This window comes from Peromyscus eremicus, chromosome 3, assembly GCF_949786415.1.
Source record: "Peromyscus eremicus chromosome 3, PerEre_H2_v1, whole genome shotgun sequence".
NCBI classification, from domain to species: Eukaryota; Metazoa; Chordata; class Mammalia; order Rodentia; family Cricetidae; genus Peromyscus; species Peromyscus eremicus.
The window spans coordinates 121,165,468-121,191,754 of record NC_081418.1 but is presented as its reverse complement, the minus strand read 5'-3'; the positions used below and the strand labels follow the sequence as shown (position 1 = coordinate 121,191,754).

The 26,287-nt window shown below is 36.9% G+C and overlaps 1 long non-coding RNA gene across 1 annotated transcript in view; it reads right to left on the bottom strand.

Annotated features, from left to right (window-relative positions):
- Positions 1 to 24,190, bottom strand: part of LOC131906040 (uncharacterized) — a 71,267-nt gene extending 47,077 nt beyond the window's left edge. Inside the window, exons 1-2 of the long non-coding RNA XR_009378110.1 lie at positions 24,136 to 24,190; positions 3,029 to 3,096 (exon numbers count right to left, since the gene is read on the bottom strand). This is a non-coding gene — a long non-coding RNA (uncharacterized LOC131906040). The remainder of the gene's footprint in view (positions 1 to 3,028; positions 3,097 to 24,135) is intronic.
- Between the last annotated feature and the right edge of the window lie 2,097 nt (positions 24,191 to 26,287).

The window sequence follows — 26,287 nt, the reverse complement described above, 5'->3', positions numbered from 1 at the left end:
CTAGCTGTCATCATAGAGCCTTTGTCCAGGGACTGATGGAGGCAGATGCAGAGATCCATGGCCAGACACCAATCTGAGCTCCGGGAATCTAATCGATGAGAGAGAGGAGAGATACTGCAGGCGAGAGAGGAGAGATTCTGCAGGCGAGGGACGTCGAGATCATGATGGGAGGACGTGCAGAGATGACTGGCCACACTAGTGGAAGCCCATGAACTGTGGACTGATGGCTGTGGAACCCCCATGGGACTGAACTAGGCCCTCTGGATACAGAAGAAGGTTGTTTGGCTCGAACTGTTTGGGGGGCACCCAGGCAGGGGTATCGGGATCTGTCCCTGGTCTATGGGCAGGCTTCTGGGAATCTGGTGCCTGTGGTGTGATGCCTTGCCCAGCCTTGGTGCAGTGGGAAAAGGCTTGGACTTGCCTAGGCTCAGTGTGCTAGGCTCTGCTGACTCCCCATGGGAGACCTCGATTTGGGGGATGTGGGGATGCCAGGTGGCTTGGAAAAGAGGGCTGGAGGGTGGGAGGATGGAGGAGGGGAAAACTGCGGATGGTATGTGGAGTGAGTAGAAAATTTCTTAATAAAGAAAAATGAAAAAAAAAAAGAAAAAGGTAAAACAACAGAAGTGATGATTTCCATCTGGGCAGAGGGGTCTACATATATGAGGAAGCTGGAATTTAAAGAAACTGTTGCTTCCCATGCTTTGTGGAGGACAGTTATCATGTACAGATCATCACGGTAACTTATATGCCAAATTCAAGTGGCCAATCAAACAAAATCACTTTATCCATGAACCCACGAGAAACTGCCTTGATGCTTCATTAAAAACAAACTAATAACCAAAATACCCCCTGCCAAAGATGAAGAGAGAACAAAATCATTCCCCAAAAGAATTTTTAGCAATCTAGAAAAACATAAATCTATGTTTACTTCAGGTACCTCTCTCTCACTATTCTGAAAGACCTGTGCTAACTGCTTGTGAAGGTTTTTCTCAAACACTGAGGTTTCCAGCAAAGAAGCTCTTGTTTCAGATCTTATGATGCCAGATCCAGCTCTTCTCACACCCACTCCCTCAAGGTTCTGACCAGACAGGACAAGACAATCAGGTGGCTTACAGGCTTACATTCAGTGTTCTGTGGGCCTGCTTACATAACTGACCTCAGCTACTTTAGGTAAACCTTGTGGAATAACATCATAATCTTTTCAGCTATGCTCAGCTTGCTAACTGACAAAGCATAAAATGAGGACAAGGAGCACATGTTTCTAAAAACATTTCCAGAAAAGAATTCCTATGTGTAAAGGGGTCTTCTTAATTAATAAAGTATGTGTTCACTGTTGCTACTAGTAATGTTATTAATTTGAATAGAGTTAGATGCATACTCTTTCCTCAGGAAATGAAGAAAGAGAATGATCTATGCAATTACTAAATAAGAAATAGAATATTAAATTTTGGCAGCTGAAGATTTTTAGAACCATAACATAAAAATAAGAATCAAGTGAACGTAGAAGAGGATTTTTTTTTATAATTTCCTAGTTGCTGTATTTTTGGTAGGAATTTGAGGCACATCTCTTTTATATAATTGTTCATATTTATGCATAGAGTATGATAATTCAAGCCATGTATATCATATTTATTGATTAATTTGGCATAATTAGCCTTTCTATTTTCTCAAACATCACGTGTGTTTGGAATCCATCAGGCTCTTCTCTTCTAGTTTTCTGCTAAATATATAATAAGTTGTAGTTAACTGTGGTCACCTTGTGCTAAAAACATGGAACATATCCTTCTCACTGTATTTTGAATATGAGTAAACATTTTAAGCTCTACAAGAAGTCATGACAGGAATCAGTGGGTAAACACTTCAGGGCAAAGATTCTCAAGCAAACAAAGAGAATGTTTAAATATGACAACTCAAAATAAGTAAAATGATTGATATGAAAGAAGAGAGGGAGGGATGAGAGAAACACCAGGCTATATAAGACAGGAGGCTTGCCATGAATTATTGCCTTATATAATTTGTCAAAAATATGAGACATAAATTAACCCTCTTGTACAATAGATACCAGATCTCAGAAATATAAGTGGCTTAATTAAATATTTGAACACTTACCTAGGTTAGTCTCAGGTTCTCAGATGTGGTTGGTTTGAAAAAGGGCCTTCCTTTAATATTTTAGACATCTTCAACATCTCAAGTAATTTTTCCCTCCCCTCAGGAAAGTGTGACAGTGTCTTAAGATATTTTTGGTTGTCCTAGATTGTTGTCTTCAGTGTTACTGGAATATTATATGGAGGAGCCAATGATGCTGCTAAGCATAGGAAAAGAATCACCTAGGAGATAAATCTACAGCAAACAACCAGCTATGTGAAGGCAGAAAAACAATGGTCTCTTCTCATCTTTAAAATTAGTTTCCTACCAGGTCCAAGTACATCTTATTGTCCAATTTACTAAGGTATTTTATATATCACCTACCCCATCTCCTGCTTTCTGTTTCTTCCTATTTCTGTAGTTAGCTACAGTTTTATTTTATTTTTTTAGAAGTCTCTCCTAATACAGTTAGAACTGCTGTTCAGTCCCTTAAAACATTGGCCAAATTTCTTATCATTAAAATACAAGTTAACACCTCTAGGGTTCATTCACACCTGTGTTTTCTGTCATAAAACCACTGGGAGTCCATGCACTTTGGGGGACTGTTGACTCCATGTAAGTAGTAGACATTTTAAGACAAGAAGTCCCATGCAAATGCTGGCTTCATGGGTTACTGAAAACCCCAAATACCCTGATTTTCTGCAATGCTGTATCTTTGGCATTTCCCACTACTCTGGTTTTGCTGTCTAAAGAAAGGGAGAAAAGGCAGCCCTGCATTTCTTTTCAAGGACCCTGTAGGCTTCATTAGGGCAAGGCATCTCCCCATTGCTTCCAACTTGGTCCTGGGAGATTCTAGCTTTCTAGCTCTAAGCTGCATGGAGCTGGAAGAGGCAAAGGAAGAGATTTGACTTATCAACAGAGCTCTCCACGGGCAGGAACTTACCTTTACTGCAAAGCTTATGACTGTGTTGTGCTCTTCAGATGTGAGCAGGCCCCACTGACCTTGTGTACCTGTATAATGATGATATTATCATAATAGAATCATTAAAACATGAACAAATGATATATTGCCTCAAATTAGATGCTTTTACAGACCACTATAAGCAACGCCATTGTAAGATCTTCTTCATTGTTGAGGAAAATTGAACTATTTTAAATTCTTGAGCTTTTCATAATCTAACGGAAAGACACAGATGAGATTTCTGTGAAGGTAAATACTGTACAGTAAAACAATATAACAAAAAATGGCAATAAATACTTATAAAGAATTAAGCATAATCCTTTACATGAGCAGAATTTCTGAATATGCCAGATATCTGTGAAGGAATTTGTCATTCAACAAACATTAAATTTCAAATTTCTACCAAGTTGTAACCCATTACTGTAATAACTACCTTTGTCTTAGATAAGCTCCATATTTTAAAATTTTAAGACTAAAATGAAATATTTATGTCATTATTGACATTACAGAGTTTATTTTGTGCCATATACAAGGCTATTGTTCGAATCATACACTTCCCTCACAGGATTATGTGTGAAATTTTTTTTTCAAACTGTGGCACTATTTTAGTTCTTAAGAGCAAATTATTTGTATTATCTGTATATGAGTGTATGTCTGCATGTATGTCTGTACACCATGTGTGAAGTTCCCATTGAAGTCAAAATAAATAGGGCATGAGACCTTTTCCTACTGGAGACTGGAGTATAGGTGGTTATTAGCTATCGTGTGGGTGCTGAGATCTGAACTCAAAGTAGCCAATACTCTTAACTGCTAGGCCATTTCTCCAGCTCCTGAGGACACTAATTTTACAATTTGTGGAACCTTGCAAGATAGGACCTAACTGTAGGAAGAGAGTCACTCAGGATAAGCATGCCTCTGAAAGTTCTATGTCTGTTCTATAGCACTCTTTCTACTTCCTGACTACCATGAAGTGAACAGTCTTCTCCCACGTATACTCCCACTTCCATTATATTGGTCCTAGGCAAGTAGGTCCAAGACCTCTGAAATCAGAGCCAGATAAACTTTTCTTTCTTGTTACCCTCAAGTAGTTTGATCACAATCAGAGGAAAGTTAATTGACACACATAAATCCAATTCAATTTTGACAAAACCATATTAAGTAGGAAGGAAAGTTGTAGGGAGGAGAAGAGGCCCTGAGTGTATGAAGTCCTGAGTGAATGTGTATTTTGATATGGGCACAGCTTGTCAAGATTCTGCGACCAATTGGCCCCTAGAAAATTGGCAAAACCATCACCATATGAACCAGACTCAAGAGAAATGGCAAAGCTTTCCTGAGGAGTCTGAGTGTCTGTGAACTATTCAGTAGTGTTAAAAAAGACCAGCAACTGCAGCTTCCTCCTCCCAGATGTTTACAGCCTGAGATTACTCCCAAAGGAGACCTCCTAGAGAGACTACCTAATCCCACCCATGTGCTTTACTTAATAATTAAACTGAGACTCTGCATTACAGAGGTTTGAGGTCTGAGGACCCCATCTTTTTCCAGCCTCACTGTACATGAGTCTGTCCTCTCTTCATTGTTTTGCCACTCCCGTACAGAGTTCCAGGACCCACCTCATGGAATATAGCAAAATGTGAACATCTCCATTTTATTAACGAAGAACTATTTGATCAAGTACAAATTGTAAATGCATTATAAGTTAGTTCTGAACTAGAATATCAACCAGGTCCTTCTCAATTTTCTTAGTATGCCAAACTGCTAGGTTATAGTCTCCAAAAATCAGTCACAGCATCTCACTTTGTGTTTAATAAATAAACCTATATAGAGGTTTCTGATCGGACTGATCCCCTACCAACCACTTATTTACACTCCAATTCTAGAAGAATTTATATCAGTTTGGCCATCCAGCAGTATCTATTTGTCTCAAGAGTCATCCATAGCACCCATGAGGAATGTACCTAAGGAAACAAATCTCCCCACCTATCTGGATTTTCTACCAAGCTTCTCAACCTATATATTGAAGACATCCATGAATATTTCCTTGAGATTTTGGACCTATTTTTGTATACTACATATAATTTGGTTGTACCTTTGGCTTTGAGTTATCTTAGTAAATCTAGTTTCTTTGGGGCCTTATACTGTGTTTTGATACCAGGAGACTGACTTGTCCCCAAGTAACAGGTCAGAGGAAAGCCATTCATCATGAATCTCATGTATATGAGATTCTATTTACATTTCTAATATTATCTCTAAGTTGTAAAGAGTCTCAAATGTCCAATTCAAATAGTTCCTGCATTGGAAATCTGTTTTCATGTTCTGCTGTCTGTCTATGCCACTGTAACACATTAATAACTTTTTAGGAATATGATATTATGTGATTCATAGTCATTATGTACTATACATTTTTATTAAAATAACTTGTTTGATCATTACATTTAAATGCATCAACTCTGGTAATCATATTTTTGGAATTTATTATTATTATAATATCCTCTTGCCTTAGTAAAAGTGAGTGATGTGAGCTTCCTGTGTTATAAAAGGACATGTTTATCTATCCTTGATTTCTGCACATACAATAAATATAAAAATACCAAGGCAAGCTCCAGAAAGAGAGAAAGGCTATGTATAAATAAAAAAAATGAAGATTATAACTGATGGGAGTTATACTTTTCTTCTGAAAAAAAATCTGAGATCTTATTCATCAGGCTTGTTAAATTTTCTTTCCTAGAAGAGATTTAAACAACATTTACCCCTTCCTCCCAAGGTCCTAACCAAAAAAAATAATAATAAATTATATTTCCACCTACATTTGACCCTAGGAAACCATTAAGTTTATTGGACATCATTATAGAACATAAGTGAGGAGGATACTGACAGAAGTGTAGAAGATTTGAAAGCAGATGCACTAGAAAATCTTCAACCAGCAAGGATGCTGGATTCCCCATCCCATATACCCATAGATTGCATCCTTCCCTAGTATATATATTCAAGCACCTTCCCTAAAACCTAAGGCTGTGTGCAATAAGTACAGTGTTACATGAAGATGGCTGGAAGGAGTGGCTGGAATATAGGAGAGTGGTCCAATGACCCTCCCCAATTTCTTCTCTGAAGGAATGTCAAAAGTCCACAAACTTCATCATGACAGGTGCTCAAATGTAGGCAAAGGTGATCTCATGAGGATGACAGCAGACTGTCTCTGAGGACAATATCTTATAACGCAGATGTATCTGATTTCCCCCACTGGCTATACCGCAGTATCACAGCAGGTGAAGCATCAACTGCTGCAGTTACGGCATTGGTTGGTATAGAATAAAGCCCGCAGTAGGCCACAGTAAGGGAATGAACATCGCCGCCTTAATAAAACTTTATTGAACTTAGGAGGAAAACAATAAGATCTGTGTTCAGACCACTGTGTTCAATTAAGCTATAGCAAAATCACTGCATGTCCCCTTAAAAGTGATCATTCTCTTTGTTCAATCTGGGAGTCTTGGTGCAGTTAATGAAGCAGCTCAGAAACCAACAATAATTGAAATGAATAAATATTTAACAAAAGTATAATGCCATAAAAAGATTATTTATGCTACAGAAAATCCTGCTTCTCTAGAAACCTAAAATTCATTTGCACACTGCACGTGCTTTATCACTTCTCCATCTTCATATTATTGAAAAATCCCTTCTCTGTCCTTTGTAATTCCACTTTTAATTCCTCCTTATCTTTTTCTCTCCACTCTTTTTGTTTGTTTTGTTTGTTCTTTTAAGAGAGGGATCTCTTTGCAGCCTTGGCTGTCCTGGAATTCTCTCTGTAGACCAGGCTTGCCTCGAATTCAGAGATCTACTTGCCTCTTCCTCCAGAGTGCTGGAATTAAAGGGATGTGCCACCACCCAACTCTCTCCACTCATAATAAAACTTGTTTTATCAGGTTTTCTTCCATTTCTACTATCCATCTGGTCTATTTGACAACACAGTTACCACATATTTCCACCCTCCTAGGCAAACAACTGTTCCTAGGAAGGAAACTTTTGGAATAATGGTGGAGTGAATGTCTATGACTTCTCACTGTAGGAAGTTTCCTCCTATGATCTAGAGGAACTGGTGTGAAATTACACATTACTCAGGCTGGTGTGAAATTATACATTACTCATGTCAGTGTCTTTCAACTGCTATTACAAAACAACTATAAAACAAAAGATATTAATTTCTCATGGTTCTGGAGGATGGAAGGTCTAGAATCAGAGTTGAAATGTGGCCAAATTCTATTGAGTCCCTCTTTCTAGTATCAGACTGATGACTTCTTACTGTGACTTCATATGATGGTATTGAATGGGATTCCAGGCCTCTTGCATAAGGGCACTCATGCCATCTTTGAGAGCTGATCCTTAAGGCTTAATTTCCTCCTAAGAAGATCTCAATTCTTACACCACCACTTTGGGAGATAACAATCCAATATATGACCTTTAGGTGAATCAAATACTGCACTGAAAATAAATCCTTATGTCTACTTCAGTCACACTTAGATTAGGTTGAGCATGCCATTTCCTTAAAGGTTCTTCAACCAAGTTATATTGGTTTCAATAGTCTGCTGCTATACAATACCTCAAACAATGGGTCTATCAGAAAAGTCCTCTGAGGTACTGCTCTAGACAATTTTCTGTTGTTATAAACACCATGCCCCAAAAGCAACTTTGGGACAAAGAGATTATTTGTATTACACTTCTAGGTTACAGTCCATCAGTGAGAGGCATTAATATAGGAGCTAAGTAGGACCTGAAGTAGAGAACTTCGATTACTGGCTGCTCAATCAACTTTCTTTTAGAGCCCAGGCAAACTTGCTTGGGATAGCACTTCACACAGTGGACAGGATGCTCCCTTTTGAATCAGCAATCAAGAAAATATCCTATAGACCTGGCCACAGGCCAGTCTGATTAAGGTAATGGCCCAGTTGTGATTCCCTCAGATACCTTTGGGCTATATCAAAGCAAAACTGGTGCTAACTAAAATGTACACTCTAGAAAAGGCAACTGATTTCAGTTCCTCTTTCTCAGAAGAGGGTAGAGTTTTTTGGTTTTTGTTTTTTTAAATATATAAACCTTGCTCTCTGTGAATCGAGCAAACCCAGCCACAGAGGGCACTTTGTGTTTATGATGAATGATGGCTGCCCTAGATTTCCTTTCTGTATATTACAACTCTTTCCCTGAACCCTTTGGCACTGCACATTTTCATCTATCTTGAAAGAGAATGCCCTAAAGTGGTGAAAGAGAGAAATGAGAAAATCAAATAATGCCTGTCAGAAAGCAAAATATGCACAGCACATTTCATCTCATTACTGCATATTACAAGGGCTAACAGCAGAAATAGTATCTATAGTTGGAGACACTTAGATAGGAATTTACATTTAAAAGTAATTGCTATAGATCATAATTGGTTGATTAGGTGTTCTCAATTCCTTAGGCCTTTTTCAGACCTTAACTACATGATACATGCTAAGCTTTCAGAGGACCAATTTGCATAAAAAGAAATGTAATCTGTCCCTTATAAAAGATCAAGTTAGAAAATGTTATCACCTTATTCACCTCCTCCCAGGCCAGTGACTGCCTCCCATGGAAGTAGTAACCAGTTAAACATTATCAAGGTAATTGACAACAGAGACATAAATTGTGAGGTTGGCCCCAAATATTGCTAAATTGTTTCAACTATTTAGCAAATTAGTTTTGAAAAAGTCTAGTTATGTTATGCTATTAATCTTAATAATTGCGTGTCTCCATATAATGTGCTTGTCTCTGTGGAAAGTTCATTGTGTCTGTATTTGGTTTTATTCTCTTTTTAAACTGCAGACTCTCCAGAAGGCTTAGTATGGGCAAGTTAGACCTCAGTATCTCAACAGGGGAAAGAAAACTAAACTGGGTTTCGGTGACTCCAGTCTTTAGTAGTTTTGTATTTGCTGCTACATAGGTATCTCCTGTGGAATCAATCTACTCCACTGAGAAGGACAGTACACTGCCAAACCACAAAGGTCAACTCCGATTCTCTGAGCTGAGACCGTATCTCTTCCAGGATGTCTGTCACACCTATTCCCATTACCAGACTCTCAGAGTTTCACCTCAAGTCAATTAGTTCTTCAAAGTTCACATGGAATCATGTAAGTAATAATGTAGAACTGATGTTTTTATTCTTCTACTCATTGACCCCAGAGTCTGTAACTTTTTCTTCTGCAAGGATTCAATGCAATAGGTTAGTCAGATATATTTTATTTTCTATGAGCCAGAGTCAATAAGGTTAGTCATAATTATTTCTATAATTCACAGATCTACCCTAAAAAATTTCCATGGGACTCATAGGTAATTGTTTTGTACCTTTGTAGAAAAAGAAGAAAACTTCACAAATATAATTTTATGATGGCAAACTGCTACAATACAGTATTTCAAGCAAATGAAGTCTCTCTCTCTCTCTCTCTCTCTCTCTCTCTCTCTCTCTCTCTCTCTCTCTCTGTTAAATATACATTTCCAATTTCCCTTAAGTTATTATGACTTATTTGTGGCTTTAAATGATGATATTTATATCCAACTTAATTTCATACATATTGAAACATGAGGCTATTCATTTTACTGAACCTTTGTGTAATTATCAATTATACAGTGAAATGAATTACTCAATGAAAATTCAAACAGGGCTCTTCCAACAGGACATTCAATGTATTATGACTATGGAGCATAGCTAGCTCCTCTATCACAACCTATGTAGAAGTTGCATTATTTTCTCTGTTCATCTATAGGTATAAGCACACTGCCAGGAACATTTAACCTACTCAGTTATTTTCATCAAAATTCATTCATTTATGAATTAATAGCAGAGAAAAGGGAAGGGGAGAAGGAAGGAAAAATAGAAAGAGTAGAGTTATAAGGAAAAAGAGGAAGAAGCCAATGAAGAAAGAAATGAAAGAAGAAAGATGCTGGGGATGTCTTTCTGTATGCTATGAATGTGTTGCTCTGATTGACTGATAAATAAAATTCTGATTTGCCAGTAGCCAGGCAGGAAGTATAGTATAGGCAGGACAAGAGAGAGGAGAATTCTGGGAAGAGGAAGGGCTGAGTCAGGAGTCGCCAGCCAGACACAGAGGAAGTGAGATGTAAAAGTACCAGTAAGTCACAAGTCACATGGCAACTTTCAGATTAATAGAAATAGGTTAATTTAAGATATAAGAACGGGATAGCAAGAAGCTTGCCATGGCCATACAGTTTATAAGTAATACAAGTCTCTGTGTGTTTACTTGGGTCCAAGAAGCTGAAGGACTGGTGGGTGAGAGAGATTTGTCCTGACCACAGACCAGGTGGGAAACAGGAAAACTTCAACTACAGAAAGGAAGGTAGGAAAGAACAGAAGGAGGAAGTGAGAGGGGAGGGGAGGAGAGACAGAGGGAAAGAAAAAAGGGGGAAAAGTAAAAGAACAGAAGGGGGAAGGAGAAAAGACACATTGATTTATGCATTGAAAATAAAGCAAACATCCCACAGCAAAAATTAGCTAGGCTCAAAGTCTATACATCAATCTCTACCCACAGTTATTTTTTAATAAAGATTGATATATATCTCAAAAAGAGTGGTGATTACATCATCAGTTGCATTGATTTTGCTGACAAATCATGTTATTTTTCAGTTTTAACAACTGAGTATGATGGTATCAGAAACTAAAGTCTTAAATAAATGAGACTAAGCATAAGAGAAGGCAAGCATGGCCAGCAGGTGCCAATCGAAGGGCCTTTCTATAACTATGTCTAGTATTGAACTTCTGAGCTGTTAAGAAAAGGACGATTGTCAAAGAGTAGGGGGAGAGTTCAGAGGTCACTCAAAGTCTATGGGACACTTTACCAACTTCAGGCCTGGCAGCAACTTATTCATCACTTACATCTTTTGTCACAAAACACACTATCTTCTCTGCTATGCAGAAAGGATGGGAGGGAGGAATGAATTAGGAGGAAGATAGGACTTGGAACTGGAAGAACTGTCTGTGAGTGCATCTACCCCTCCTCCAGCTGCCTGTTACTTAACTGAATGTATAAAACATGCATAATCATGAACCTCCCTAGGGTGGTTCTGAATTCTCAGCCACCTGAAAAACTCCTAATAACTGATGGAATCCTCAACAGTGCAGGGGGTTGTTTTCTTGCCCAGAGATAACTAAGAAAAACAAAACACATTTAGGAGACAATTGAGAATTTGCCCACCTTGATTTCATCTGTATAATTTGCAAAATTACAGTGTATGGCCCTGCAAAGGGAGCTAACTACTTGCCTTTGACTTTCAAGGATTTGCAATGAGATTCAAAATGATAAGGGAAAAAGAATTAGTTCAGGAAAAAAATTCAAAAACACTAAATTTTACTGCTAAGAGTAAATTTATTCTAATCCTGAAGTCTCTCAGTGGGAGACTACCCCAGAATTCAATTTGCATAGATAATACACTGACTGTGGACCAGAATCCAAAACACATGACAGTTTCTGAAAAGTAGATGACTCTGTGGAGTACCATTATCTATTTTACCTCTTATAGAAATGTAATTGAGGGACTGAAGAGATGACGCCTTGGTAAGCAAAGGGTTTGCCATACAAGCGTGAGTACTTAAGTTCAAATCCCCCCAAGCCTCATAAAGCCAGATGTGGTAGGGGACATCCATGACCCCAATGTTTCTATGGTGAGTTGGGAGGAAGAGATAGGAAAATTCCCAGAAGCTTGAGAGCTAGCTAGCATGCTGTGAAGAGCAGCAAACAAAAAAGTCCCATCTCACACAAGGTAAAAACTGAGGACCACTAGTGGAGTGTATCCTCTTACTTGCACATATGAAAACATGCAACACACACATCCACACACAAAAGAATGAGAACATGGTTTACGCCTAATGGCAGTATAGAAATGTATCATTTTTCTGCACCACACACACACACACACACACACACACACACACACACACACACACACACACACATAAACACACAGACATACACACACAGACACAGACACAAACAGGAAGTCTACTAAACCTTAAATGAAGAAATGGATCAGATGAGAATCTAGAAATTAAAAGTTCAGTTTCACAGGAGCTTTCCAGAAACAAAACTTCTTACCATATAGTTAATCATTCATTCTTACTTGAATCACTGATTTCTAAACTTTGCTACTGAATGAAGCTTATTAACACCTAACAGAAAGGCTGATCAGATTAATACTTGTTACAATTTTTTTTTTAGGGAAGGGCAAAGATTTCATCAGCCTCAGATCTGAGCTTGAGATCCGATTTTACCATTCACTATCCAACTGTTTAAAAGTTTCTTTGCTTTATAAACCTCAGTTTTCTCATTTGCAAAAGAGACATATGAACAGCAACTCATTGCTCATTGAGTATAAAGTAAGATGAGGTAGAGAGAATATTTGTCACAATGTCAAAAATTACATGTTCAAAATAAGCAAATCAGGCTTAAGCATCAGGGTGTCTAGCCCTTTGTTAGCATTCAAACCTCTATAACTACAGTCAGTACATCTTAGATTCCTATGTGTAGTGTATTTGTCTTGTTTACAATGATTAATTGTTTCCAATATTCAAGCAAAATGGAAACTCAAGACAAGTAGTCTAGGGCCACCCATACCTATTTCAGAATCTTATGAATAGAGGTTCAAGTTCAGCAGATGCCTCACATGCAAGAAACCAAACGTTTGTCTTCCATCAATTCATGTGCTCAATTCTAAAAGTAAGACATGTAAATGTGGAAGGAAAGACAAAGTTTGGAACTCAATTTTCATATCATGTTTAGATGGTATCTCATTAAATGAATTGATGAATTATAATAAGTAAATTAGTAAAGGTAGCCATGAATTGTTTTTTAACCAATGTAATTACTCAACCATGAAAGAATTGATATGGAAAACCCAAGATCACTATTGAAGATAACTGGAATATGAAATGTTTCAACTCAAAAGAAAGTTCATAAACATGATAAAGCTTTAATTTTGCATCAAATAAATCATAATTACCACTCATTTCACACCCTATCTAGCTCATAGGACTAATCATTGCAAGATGGCTCAAAAACGCCTTTAAAGAAAACATTTTACTGTGACACCCCATTCCATGAAAGTTTCCAGATTTAGCCTCATGAATTTTGAGTGAAACTGAACAATGCTGTAAATAATATGAATGAAAAATAGAAAAACTGGTAAGTTCCACATTGGGGTGTGGAGTATATTGCTATGCAACCTCCCTCTGAGTGTTGTTGGAAATAGGGTTATCACTAAAGAAATGTGTAACAACTGCTGTGAATATAATATAACAGTCTATAGAGCTTCACTATGATTGGGGAGTTTCTCTGTTCCCCTATATTACATCACTTATTTTAGTTCATCAGCCTTCCTATCTCACCAAAGGGATAATATCCCCAAAGTTGTCTGCAAAAGTAAATATTTTCTGTTATTGGTAGAAGTCTGGAATCAAACAGATGTGGAATGAAACAGACACTACTGCTTACTAGATTTGAGCACTTGAGCATATTTGCTGACTTCTTGTGGTGATGAGTGTCTATCAGAATGTCTAAGATACCAACATATACCAAATAACCAACAGCTTCCTTCCTTTTTTTTCTCCTATGCTTCTGCCAATAACAACTTCTGAACCGTCAACAACTTAATCAGGTTAGACTCTGAATTGATAGATCTTTAGAAATGGGATACTCGTGTGTTTCTAGCTTTAAAAATATGTGTGCCCAAAAAACTTTAACACCATATTACATACTTATCAGCATCATAATAAACCTGGTTTGTCCCTCCCCCTTGAAACATCTTTGAAAAGATGCGAGGCAGCTTTCAGCATCTTTACATTGACAAAGTTACTAAAGATAATGCTAAGGTGGGTTGAAAAATTCCCCATTCTCCCAGTTAATAAAAACATCACAATTGAAGCTTACCTCTTTCTGCTTCTACCAGTAACATAGGTATGCATGATTTCTTGGGTTACTATGAGGTCTGAAGTAGATCCATACTGCAGTTCTTATAAGAGAGTCATTAAAGTCCCCTGCCTCAAAATAAACTAAGATATTTATTTTTTGAGGGCTCATCTCCAGACCTATTGGACCATGGAGCTTCAAGCCCTGAAATTTGAATTTTTAATAAATTGTTCAGGTGATTGTTTTGCTAAATGAAGTGTCATTGTCTTTGTTTACCTGTTTTGATCATTTTAGGCTACTTTAACCAAATTAGAAAAGACTAGTATTTAAACCTGAAGACTAATATATATATATATATATATATATATATATATATATATATATATATATATATATATATATATATTTTTTTTTTTTTTTCTTCGTTCTGAAGGCTGAAGATCACAGTTCCAAAATTTGATCACTGTTCAAGGTCACTTCCTGGTTCACAGATTATCTTCTTAGGATGGGCTGACATGACCAAGAGAAAGGATTCTGATACTTTCATGTCATATAACACCCAAGTTCAAATGTCTTCAAAAGGCCTCTTTGCTAAATGCCATCTCTCTAAGGATTAGAGTTCCAAAATAAGAATTTGCGGGATGGGAGCTTCCCAGGACTATAGGGGTGTGCCTTGCCATCACCCAGTGTGTGGGGTGCTGAGGATCAAATACTGAATTCTAGCAACTGAACTACATCTCACCCTTCCATGTAGTTTAAATCACCTTAAGTTAGTATACTTAAAATATCTAATACAATGTCAGTGATAACTAAGTATTTGTTATCTGTGCTGTTTTAGGAAATAATGAGGGGAAAGCATGAACATATTCAAATTAGATATATTCTTCCAAATATTTTAAAATCTTGATTGAATACAAAAATGCATAAATAATAAATAAGAAGAATTGGGTAGATGCTGCTTAATTTCCAAATATTTGTATCTTTTAAAGAATTTCTAAGATTTCTAATTTTATTCAAGAAGTTTACTTTGTGTAATTTCAGGCTATTTAAATTTTGAGACACGTTTTATAACACAGTATATGGTCTATAATAGTGAATATTATACTAGGCCCCGAAATGATGTACATTCTACTATTAGATGTGGTATTACATGAATTTTTATTAAGGTTATTGATGAATATTAACTTTATTAAGGTTATTGATGTTGTTGCTTATCTCTTCCATAGCCTTAATGACTCAGAGGCCTTTTTGTTGGTGGATATTAAATGTCTAATTAAAATTCTAAATATTCTTTAAAAAAGAACTCTTGGGGGAAAACAAATATTAATCTCATAGGATTTTTGTCTCTAGACCTCAAAATCCATTCCCTCCCCACACACAATGTATAAACTCACAGCATCAAAGCCTTAACTAATTCTCAAGTCTAAAGTACCTATCTCTATGTCATCAAAATCAGATATGGCTAAAATTCAATGTAAAAATACCTTACCAGCTGTGAACTTATGAAAGAAGGTAATTTACATGTTTTCAAAATAAAATGGTGGGGAAAGAGTAGGCTAGGTATTCTGACCCCTAAAGCAAAAATGGGAAGGTGAGATTGGTCACAAGTAGGTTCTACACCCAAGGCAGTTTCATAAAAGACCTTAAAGCTTGAGGGAAATTTTTCTTGGGTTGACATTATTATTTTAGACTAACTAGGATGGTCTTCATTTCACTTTCAAGGAATCACTATTCCCAAACCTACTCCCAATGAGCCTAAGTGACAAGAAGAATACAAAACAAAACACACACACACACACACACACACACACACACACACACACACACACAAACTACTCAAGCCAGGTAGTGTTGGCACATTCTGTTGTGGGATAATGCTTTTGTACACTAGTTTAATAAAACACTGATTGGCCAGTAGCCAGGCAAGAAGTATAGGAGGGTTAAGTGGACAAGGAGAATTCTGGGAAAAAGAAGGCTGAGTCAGGAGAAGCCAACCCACCATCCAAGGAGCAGCATGTAATGGAACACATGGCAACATATACATTAACAGAAATGGGCTGCTTTTAAATGTAAGAGCTAGTCAGTGGTAGGCCTGAGCTAATGGCCAAGCAGTGTTAATTAATATAAGCTTCTGACTGATTATTTTATAAGCTGCTGCAGGGTCCATGGGACTGGACAGGACCTGAGAAAACTTCAGCTACAAATGTTGCCTGATGGCCCAAGTTTCCACCTGAAACCAGTGAATGCATAGTAAGCAATTCTAAATAGAGCCCAAAACAGATTCCTTCTTCATGTCTCATACCAGCAGTGAGATGTCACAACATGCGGGCTTGAGCTACTCTGGTTCATGGTATGTGGGGTTGACCTGCGGCATGCCAGATTCCTGCTGAGTTACACAGAGGTTTCTGCAAGCCATGCAACATGATGTATGGTCGATATAACTTTTGTTACAAAAAATAAAATAAAATAAAATAAAAAGTTAAAAAAAGAGGTTTCTGGGCTATACGCTCCTAGATGGAAGCATAGACCCTCAGCTTCCCAGAGTTGGCGGTGAGCATGGTACCCAGAGCTGGCTGTAAACGTAGTTCTGCCATGTTATAAAGCTGAGGTAGGCAGAGCCAGCAGCCAAAGCTGCTATATTAGGCCTAGTAATGCTGCAGTTTAAAGCAGTAGATTCACAATAAGTCAGATTCAGATTAAATAAACCCCTAAATGGTTTACAATGTGTTAAAAATGTGTGTAGGCTTAAAAGAGAGAGAGAAAGGAATATATGTAGTTATATAAAGAAATAGAAAGATTTAAAAAATAAAGCCTTTAAGAGAAAGTAGAAGAAATATAAAAAATAAGCCATGTAAAGATGGATATTACACAGAGAATCTGGATTATGTTGTCCTTGGGATTTTTATCTGCAGAAAGACATTTGATTGTAAAGACTTGTCAGTTAAACCAATATGTATATTTTAAAGGTATCTTGGCTTCAAAATTTGGATCTAAGGATATACTGCTTTGGAAAGGAGGCTCTGCTTTTGTTTCCACAGAAGATGAGAACCTGTGGATTGTTTCCAGACTCATATGGTTTGATCAAGGAAGATCCCCTGAGAGGTCCCCAGATGTTCTAATATCCAGATCAGCTTCAAGGCAACTGGCACAGACAAGGCAGTCCCACAGACTACTCCAGGCAGGACTTGGCCATAATTCTTAATTTTCTCAACATCCCCATAAGATTGCCAGTGCCCCTCATCTAGCAGGAAGTAGCCTACAAAACTACACCCACATTCCCAAACAATGGATTATGGATGTTTGTCTATGTTTAGGTTGTTGGTTACAAATTATTATTGGTCATAGTCAATATCTTTCTAAAGAAAAAAGGGAGATAGGATATAGATATGATAAATGAAAGGGTAGATTATTGAACCTACTTTTAAAGAGCAACAACTTGTTTGAAATGTTTTACATTGCTATGGATTTTAGTTTACTCATACAAATTTAAAGTTAATTTTGTTATACTGTATATATTTCTACTCTTAAGGTATTATGTTTATATAACTCATTTAAATTGTAATGGATAGTTAAGAAATACAGATTAATAACTAGTCTTCTATAATAGTCAAACTTAGAGTCATGTTAAGTTTTCTAGATATACATAGATATAATTCAGTTAAGTAAGTAATTTTCAAACACTTCAAAGACCTACAGAATATGGCATTTAAAATGTTTTTAAAACTTAGACTTTCCTGGACAATGAGACACATCTGCTCCTTGCAGGACCAATTTACTTCAGATAAGAGAATGGGCATTGAGGACACTCCATGTGGAGTTTATCTTCTTCTTGGCAAAAATAGATATTTGGGCAAGAAACTGTTCTTACCTGAACTGCTTGACAAAATGCTGTATAAACTGGACATGCAGGACACATAGGAAAGTGTCCACTGAACTTTTCAAGGCGAGATGGTCCTTCAGGTTCCTGCTTAGCAGAAGAAACTGCCATACATTCTACAGGACACAGGAAAAAGTTACTGAGAGACTAGGCCTATGGGCTGAAGGTGTATCCCACAATGTTGCAGAGGAACGTTGGATGACTGTCCAGGCAGGCCGCTGTCTCTATCATTCTAGATTTTTGGAAGTTGCTTACAATGCTCTTCCTACTTATTTAGGTAATATTGTATCCTTCTGAGGTCTTTAGTGTAGTTGAAGACTAGATAGTTATAATTTTCACTGGTTATGATAAAAGATAAATTAGATATAAAACTTTAAACTCACAAATATAGGATAGATAGAATATTTTCTTTAATTTTGTCAAATACAAATAGACTATATATTGTAACTTTAATTCTTGCTTGATAACTGTTTGTTATATGTTATTTTACTATGTTAAAGTTAAAACCTTGCCAGGCGGTGGTGGTGCATGACTTTAATCCCAGCACTCGGGAGGCAAAGGCAGGCAGAACTCTGTGAGTTCGAGGCCAGCCTGGGCTAGAGAGTGAGTTCCAGGACAGGCAGCCTGGGCTACAGAGTGAGTTCCAGGACAGGCTCCAAAGCTACACAGAGAATTCCTGTCTCAAAAAACAAACAAAGAAAGAAAGAAAGAAAGAAAGAAAGAAAGAAAGAAAGAAAGAAAGAAAGAAAGAAAGTAAAAACCTTCCCTTTTAATTAAACAGAAAAAGGAGAAATGCTGTGGGACAATGCTTTTGTACACTGGTTTAATAAAACACTGATTGGCCAGTAGCCAGGCAGGAAGTATAGGTGGGGTAAGCTGACAAGGAGAATTCTGGGAAGAGGAAGGCTGAGTCAAGAGATGCCAGCTTGCTGTCCAGGGAGCAGCATGTAATGGCACACAGATAAAGCCATGGAACATGTGGCAACATATACATTAAAAGAAATGGGCTGATTTTAAATGTAAAAGCTAGTCAGTGGTAGGCCTGAGCTAACAACCAAGCAGTTTTAATTAATATGAGTTTCTGAGTGATTATTTTATAAGCAGCTGTGGAGTCTGTCGGGCTGGACAGGACTGGAGAAAACTTCAGCTACAACACTCTTTTAATCCTAGCACTCAGGAGGCAGAGGTAGGTGGATCTAAGTGAGCTCAATGCCAGCCTGGTCTACAGAGTGAGTTCCAGGACAGCCAGGGGTACACTGAGAAACACTGTCTCAAAAATCAAAACCAAAACCAAAAGATTTTCAGTTTGGTAAGATATAATAATCTAGTTTACTGTCCACTGCAAGACTGCTAGAGCAGGATCTAAAGTGCTCACACACACACGTGGTCCAGAAAAATTTGTTAGAGATTTATTATGTTGCTCTGGCCATAACATTAGGAACCTATTCAAATATAACACTGATTTTACATGTAGGGGAAGCTAGCCCCCACCCACACACTTCTCTTCTCAAAGCTTTTCTCTAAGAAAAAGCATATTGTCAGTAAGTACTCTATTCTTAATCAAGTTCAGGCTTTCAGTTGTGGGTCAAATGTATCATGAGGTCTCTAAAATATTGCTGTAAACCAGCAAACGGTAGTTCTGGTTTTCAGATGCAGGAAATGTATTGAGGCATATATTTCAGAGTTTGTGCTACCAAAAGTACATCCTAAGGAAACAAATGATACATTTATCCTGAGCTCTGTGTGGCCCAGGTAGCAAGGTATGATTTGTTGCATAGCAGAACTTATTCCTATGAACTAACAAAAGCTAGGAAAGAATCACTAGGGAGTTGAAAATGTCTGAATTTCCATTTTAGGCCTCAAACTACATAGAACAAAGACTTAAAGAGAAATGGGCAAACATGAAGAATAGTTGACTAATAACTTGTGAAGGTATTAAACCAAGGGGGGGAAAACGGAAAAAAAATTCTTTACTACTGTATAGGGACTACCTAACTCTGAGTATAAAGGCAAAAAGGGAGAGCCAAAAGCTGGCAGGACTCATCTGGTGTATTGCACAATCTTGTCCTATAGACTTTTGGACACCTTGGCTTACAAATGGAGATAAGCAGGTTTATCATCCTTCTACCTTCTGGTTGGAAATATGGAGTATTTGATACACATAGATGACATTTGCCTTGAATAGAGGGTATCATGTATATTTAGAATTGAAATGCAGTGTAGTGGGCATTGGTGGAATAACATCATTCATATTCTGGAATGGAAGACAATTGGCTTAGATCCATCACTGTGTCATATTCTTATAGCTCATGTTAAAATGTGATGATGTCATTAAACCATGACCACATGCCATTTAAGTAAGATACCTTTAGTTTATCTGTTAGATAATTAGGGAAAGAGAGAGAGAGATACTATCTGTCTTCTATCTACCTATCAGTCAATCAATTTGTCATCTATCATTGCAAATATTATGAAAAATATAAAAATTAACATATATGAAAAAATTTTAATAGTAAACTCTAGTCTATTTACCACCTAAATTCTACCCCTGATAATTTGCTTACTATATCCATCTATCCATATTTTCATCTTTCCATCAATCCATTTTATTATTGATAAATTTCAAAGACATTTCAGAAAACAGTTGGCATCACTACTTCAGCTAAGACACCTTTACATAACTGAATTTGATATTTAATTATAGTTTTCCCTTTGATATAAAATTTGTATATAAGGAAAAGGACAGGCAGCAACTATGTACTTGCAATATAATGGAGAATGCATATAGAGCTGTTATACTACAACCCACAAAACATTACTCAACACCTAAGAAAGTGTCTACTTCATACTTAGGAGAGAACTTTAGAGTCTATAATCCCCGTCTTTCCATGTTCCTGACTATAAACAGACTACATATGAATAGTCATTTGCTGTTCCTGATAGCTGCTCTGATACTGCTGGCATCATGCCTTCCCATTCGTATGGATGATATATGTTCTCTCAAACTGTTAGCTTACATGTGCCCTTCCTCCTTTAAATTGTCAGGTATTTAATCACAGGAACTAGAAAAGTAACTAACCTGGGTTATTTGTGAACATACTGCACATAATCTTTGAGGATAGCCATGTTCTGGGCATAAAGACTATGACAGTGCTGTTTTGCTTAGTATAGGTGCATTTCATTACAGGCTGGATCTAGACAACAAACATATGTTCTCTATTTTCCCACACCTTCATTGCGCTGACAATTAGCAAGCACTATTTATTTATCATTAATTCACACCTAGTGTTGTGTTATCTACAGCTTAAATATTCCCAAACTTCTTTAATGCTCAGTGTTCAACAATACTTTTCCAATGCTCACTACCAAGAAGGGATTTGTTATAGAAATCTTATAGACACTTCCACTAAGGCCCTAAGAGTGCAGCAGCATAATGACCAATTACATTACAGCTAAAGATGTGTTTAAGAATAAACAGGTTCAGTTTCCCCTGACTACTCAACCAATGCCAAAAACAATAAAGAACTTTACTACATTTAATAAATATTTCATATAGAAAATTTGATACAAATTCCCCTTTCTTGAGTTTTACTTTAAAAATTGAACAAGTTGAGTTATTTAGAAGAGTTTTTCATTTTCAGTAAGATAAGGTAACCTGCTTTCCCTGGAGTGAAATATGCAGAAATTGCCTGAATGTTTGAAATTTAAGACGTGACTCATTTTCCATCTAGACACCTGCATTTCACTAGTTTTGATTTCATAGGCAAAATAAATTCCCCAAAATGCACCACTATATCTCTGAGGAATAGAATCTCTGAATTTTATTGGACTGATCATATTACATGGCATTTGAATGTAGTATTTCAACTTTACATTCCAAAAGATTGTCCATATAAAAATCACTAAATAAACATGGCCATGTACACTTTTCTGAGTAAAAGTCAATGGTCAAAGTCAAAAGGTGGAAATAAATATATAACTCTCAGGTGAGAAGCAGTGAGGCAGACAATCCTGAATCATAAATTTTGCCCTACTTGACAGGCAGGAAGAATGTAAGCTAATGATGTGTGAAAAGTACAAATCCACTTGTAGATGACTATCCATCTTCAAAAACATGACTGAACAGCACCCAAAGCAAGCAGGTGCAATCTGTCTAGACATACACAGGTACAATGTCCTCCCTGTTATCTCTCCTTAAATGATGGGTAAATCCCTTGAGTTAGAACATTAGCCATATCATCCAGGTCTAGAATAGAAGGAATTTGTGATTTTGGATATATGATGAGTGATTATTATTTTTAACTAACTAGTACTGTAACAGAGCAGAGGGGAAATAAAACTACTCACACATCATCAGAATTTGAATTTATGATTTAGGAACCGCCTGATACCTTTCTGCAATGATGTCAGTAATCTTCCAATTAGACATCTGCTTGTGCAGCATGTGTTTCCTAAGCACCTCTTGCTCTTGATTTATCCGTTTTTGTGATGAAACAATTTTTTTTTACCAGAATAAGATTTGGCTGAGTATGAGATTATGTTTCAGGGTAGACTCATATGCCCATATTATTAAAAAAATCTTGAGATGAGATCTACATCTACAGAGTCAAGTTGCTTTTGTTCTCTTTCTTCCTGTCCATTTTTGAATTATAATAGTCCAATTAAATGAGAGCAAAGTACAGACAGGAGAAAGTTTATGGGTGCGCAAAGTGAACATCACATTCAGAAGGGCTACACTCCCTTTAAAAAAACCATTTCTTTTACTTTATGTAATTATAATACAATTACATTGTTTCTCTTTCTCTTTCCTTCCTCCAAACTTTCCACACACCCCTTCCTGCTCTCTTTCAAATTCATGGCCTCTGTTTTTATTATTGTTATATACATGCGTGTATATGCATATACACATATATTTCTCAATACATAACTACAACCTGCTCAGTCTGTATAGAGTATTTGTATGTATATTTTCAGTGCTGACCATGGATTGGCATTGGATAACCAATTGGTGTGCTCCTCCCTAGGGAAGACTTTTCTTTGGCTCTCAGAATTCCGTATTTGCCTGTTGTTCTGTGGGTAGAGTTGAGGTCACATGGACTAGCTTCCTACATCTACTTGCTTTTCACAGCATGCTTATTGTTGTTATCCTAGTTCAGCTCATGGTTAATTAGTCATGTAAGTGAAACTTTAGGGAATGTAGCTTCTGACTAGACTCATGTTTTAATGCCTCATGGTTATCATCTGCAAATTGTCCATAATCTCATCTCAATTTGTGTTTTATGTCTGGGGTCTGATGGAACACAGTCTGAAGTGATAAGTGAAGAAGACATGCATAGTGCACTGGTGCTGTTCCACTATATTTCCATGTAGTGGTGTTGATGTCCCCCAGAGATCAAATAAAACTAGGCTAGATGGCATTTAAGGGGATTGAGAACTAAGCCAAGGCAACTGTGTTACTGTATGACATGTTAACTGACACTGCTATAAATCCCAGAACACCAGGCTTTCTTTGAAACCAAAACATACTCTTCCTTTCCAGTTTTTTTTAAATGTTTACATGTGTGTGTGTGCGTGTGTGTGCGTTTTCATGCTACACACACATATATGTAACCAAGAAGACCAGAAGAAGGCATTGACTTATAGGCAGAGATGGAATAGCCGGTGGTTTGTAAGCCACCTGATAAAAGGATACTCAGAACCAAAAGCTGTTCTCTAAAGGAAAAGCAAGCACCCTTACCTTCTTAGTCACCTTTCTATTACACATAAAATGCCTTTTAAAGGTAGAAAGATGATAATGACATTGTAAGAAACATGCACAGTAAAGTATTTTTTCATGCTTTTTTAAAAAACATTACTTTTTTGTTATCAGCCAAGTGTTTATGCAAAAGTGATATTCTAGCAGGAATGGGAACTAGAGGACAATACTGAGATTCATTTTCTCATTCTTTTCTTACTCATTATTAAGGTTCCAATATTGTTAGGAGAACTTGTGCCTGTCAAGTGAAGAGAGAATGCTGAAAACAGTTTTGTGTTTCTTTTTTATTCTCCCATTAAGAACCAAATCCACAGGTATCTATGAATTAGAAAGTATTAAGGATTTGTTCCTGACTCCCCCTTTGAATCAAGTTTGCATTTTCAAATGGTATTGCACAGTATAAAGAATAATAAAAAACCCTGCTTGCAATACAAATTAATTTTTTACTTAGAAAGACATTGAATGATGAGTAACCATGGCAAGATGAAAGAGAAACTACAAGAGAAAAAAAAAAGCTTTTAGAGCTCTTTGTACTTACTTTTTTGAACAAAAAGATTTGAACCTCCAGGATCTATATGTTAGCAGTTGGTCCTGAATGAAAAGAAATTCTTTAATTACTATGACAAAATCATACTCCCAGAAATAACTGGAAATCTATTATAGACACACCAGGTACATAGCCATTATAAAGTAGATGATTTAGGGGAAAAAATGATAACATGTAGTCTCTGTCCTTCAAAACTGTATTCTCTGCATGTGTGTGAGCTGACTTTATTATCTTATCATCTTCCAAGCCTTTTCTCTATATAAACTCTTGTCTGGCTTTAAATCTCAAGTTGAGAGCTATGAAACATGGGTTATTTGGGTTTTAGAGGTAAATGTATTGTAATTGATTCCTCAAATCAGATCTTGCTATACCTTTAATTGCCCCCATCCCCTTTCCAGGGAACATACTTTTCCAGAGACAGTCAAATGGATGCCTTTGGTACATTGCTTTTAGGCCACCATTATGCAAGACAACTGGAGATATAGATTTTAGCAGAATTCCATCAATATAAGCATCATATTGAGAAACAGAATGATGTTAGTTAGCAAGCCTATCCTGCTGATCTACAGTTTGGAGAATGCCAGTCAAAGACTTTTTTTTACTACGACCTGTTTTGAACCTTGAAATGGTTAGAAAACATGATCAATAGAAATTGTGAACAAAACAGGAAAGGATTAGAACCAAACCTAACACATGCACGTCCACTTATTTGGGAGGTAATTTTGGCACTCTTTGTCCAAGTGTATGCTAAGTTTTTGTTTGGGGAAATGAGTGGCAGATGTAACAAATGGGTAATGATAGTTATTGGCCATGAATCAGGATAGTCAGGATGGCCAGATCTCTCTACTGAAAGTGTGGTCCTTATCCTCATTCCCATTCCTACTCTTTATCCTTAAGCAGAAAATTATTACAACAGAATTAACATGACTATATACAAAACAAGCAGGTAATACTTTCTCTGAACAATACAGATCTGAACAAATAATAAGCACACATATCTGTAAAAAAATCAGCAGGAAGTAGTGGGAGTCTTTCAGCTGACAACTAGCATATATCATTTCGGATCTTTTTGAAAACTGAAATTCACAGGAAATATTTCCAGACAGTTATGCACATCTAAAGCAAAGACATTTGAGTATCTCCCCCTCAATGCTGATTTCAAATGCCTAAAGAAATGTTTATTTGAAAGAAGGGGTGAATTTTAGACATAAAAAATGACTGAGATTTGCTTGGAGAAGGAGATGAAAGATCCACAATACAAAATGAAAGAATAAGGCATAAATGGATCCATGAGGACTGGGAAATACAGGTGTAAGACTGCAAATAGAGAGATGTTAAAAATAAAGGGAGCAGAAAGAAGCCAGGCAGGTACTTGTTACATACAGTACTCGGAGAAAGAATTTTTAGTTCTACTTCTTGGTTTTGAGATTATAATATAATTACAGTATTTCTCCCTTCCTTTTTCACTCCTCACCAAGGAACTTTTTAAAGCAGTTATTGTGGAAAGAACTGTCTAGGTGCTGTCCAGTGCAATTTTTCTTTGTTATCATTTCTTGAGCCTTTTGTTACACTTTTCAAGTTCCTAATAATTCCAACCCGGATTTGAGGATGTAGCACTCTTTTTCTTCCTTTCTTTCTTTCTTTCTTTCTTTCTTTCTTTCTTTCTTTCTTTCTTTCTTTCTTTCTTCTTGTTGTTTTTTGAGACAGGGTTTCTCTATGTAATTTTGGTGGCTGTCCTGGATCTTGCTCTGTGGACAAGGCTGACTTCGAATTCACAGAGAACCATGTTTCTGCCTCCCAAGTACTGGATTAAAAGCGTTTGCCACCACTGCCCAACTTGCATTTCTTCTTGAGATGGCTGTCTTACCGTATTAAACAAAAGAAACAGACAAATACAGCCTGGTCTAGAGAACAGACCTCCAAAATACCTATGGTGGGGAAAAGAAGTCTTGTACATGAAGAGCATTTAATTTTCCTGGACAACAGGAAAATTAACACAATCAAAGAGACTGGTACTGTGCTGGCGCGGGAGGACAGCAACAGGGCAGTGACTGTGTGGCTCTAGAGCAGAATTCCTTGGCATTATAGAAACTTAGGAAAATATTCCAATGCAAAAAAGAGAAGGGGAGAATGCTGAAGATAG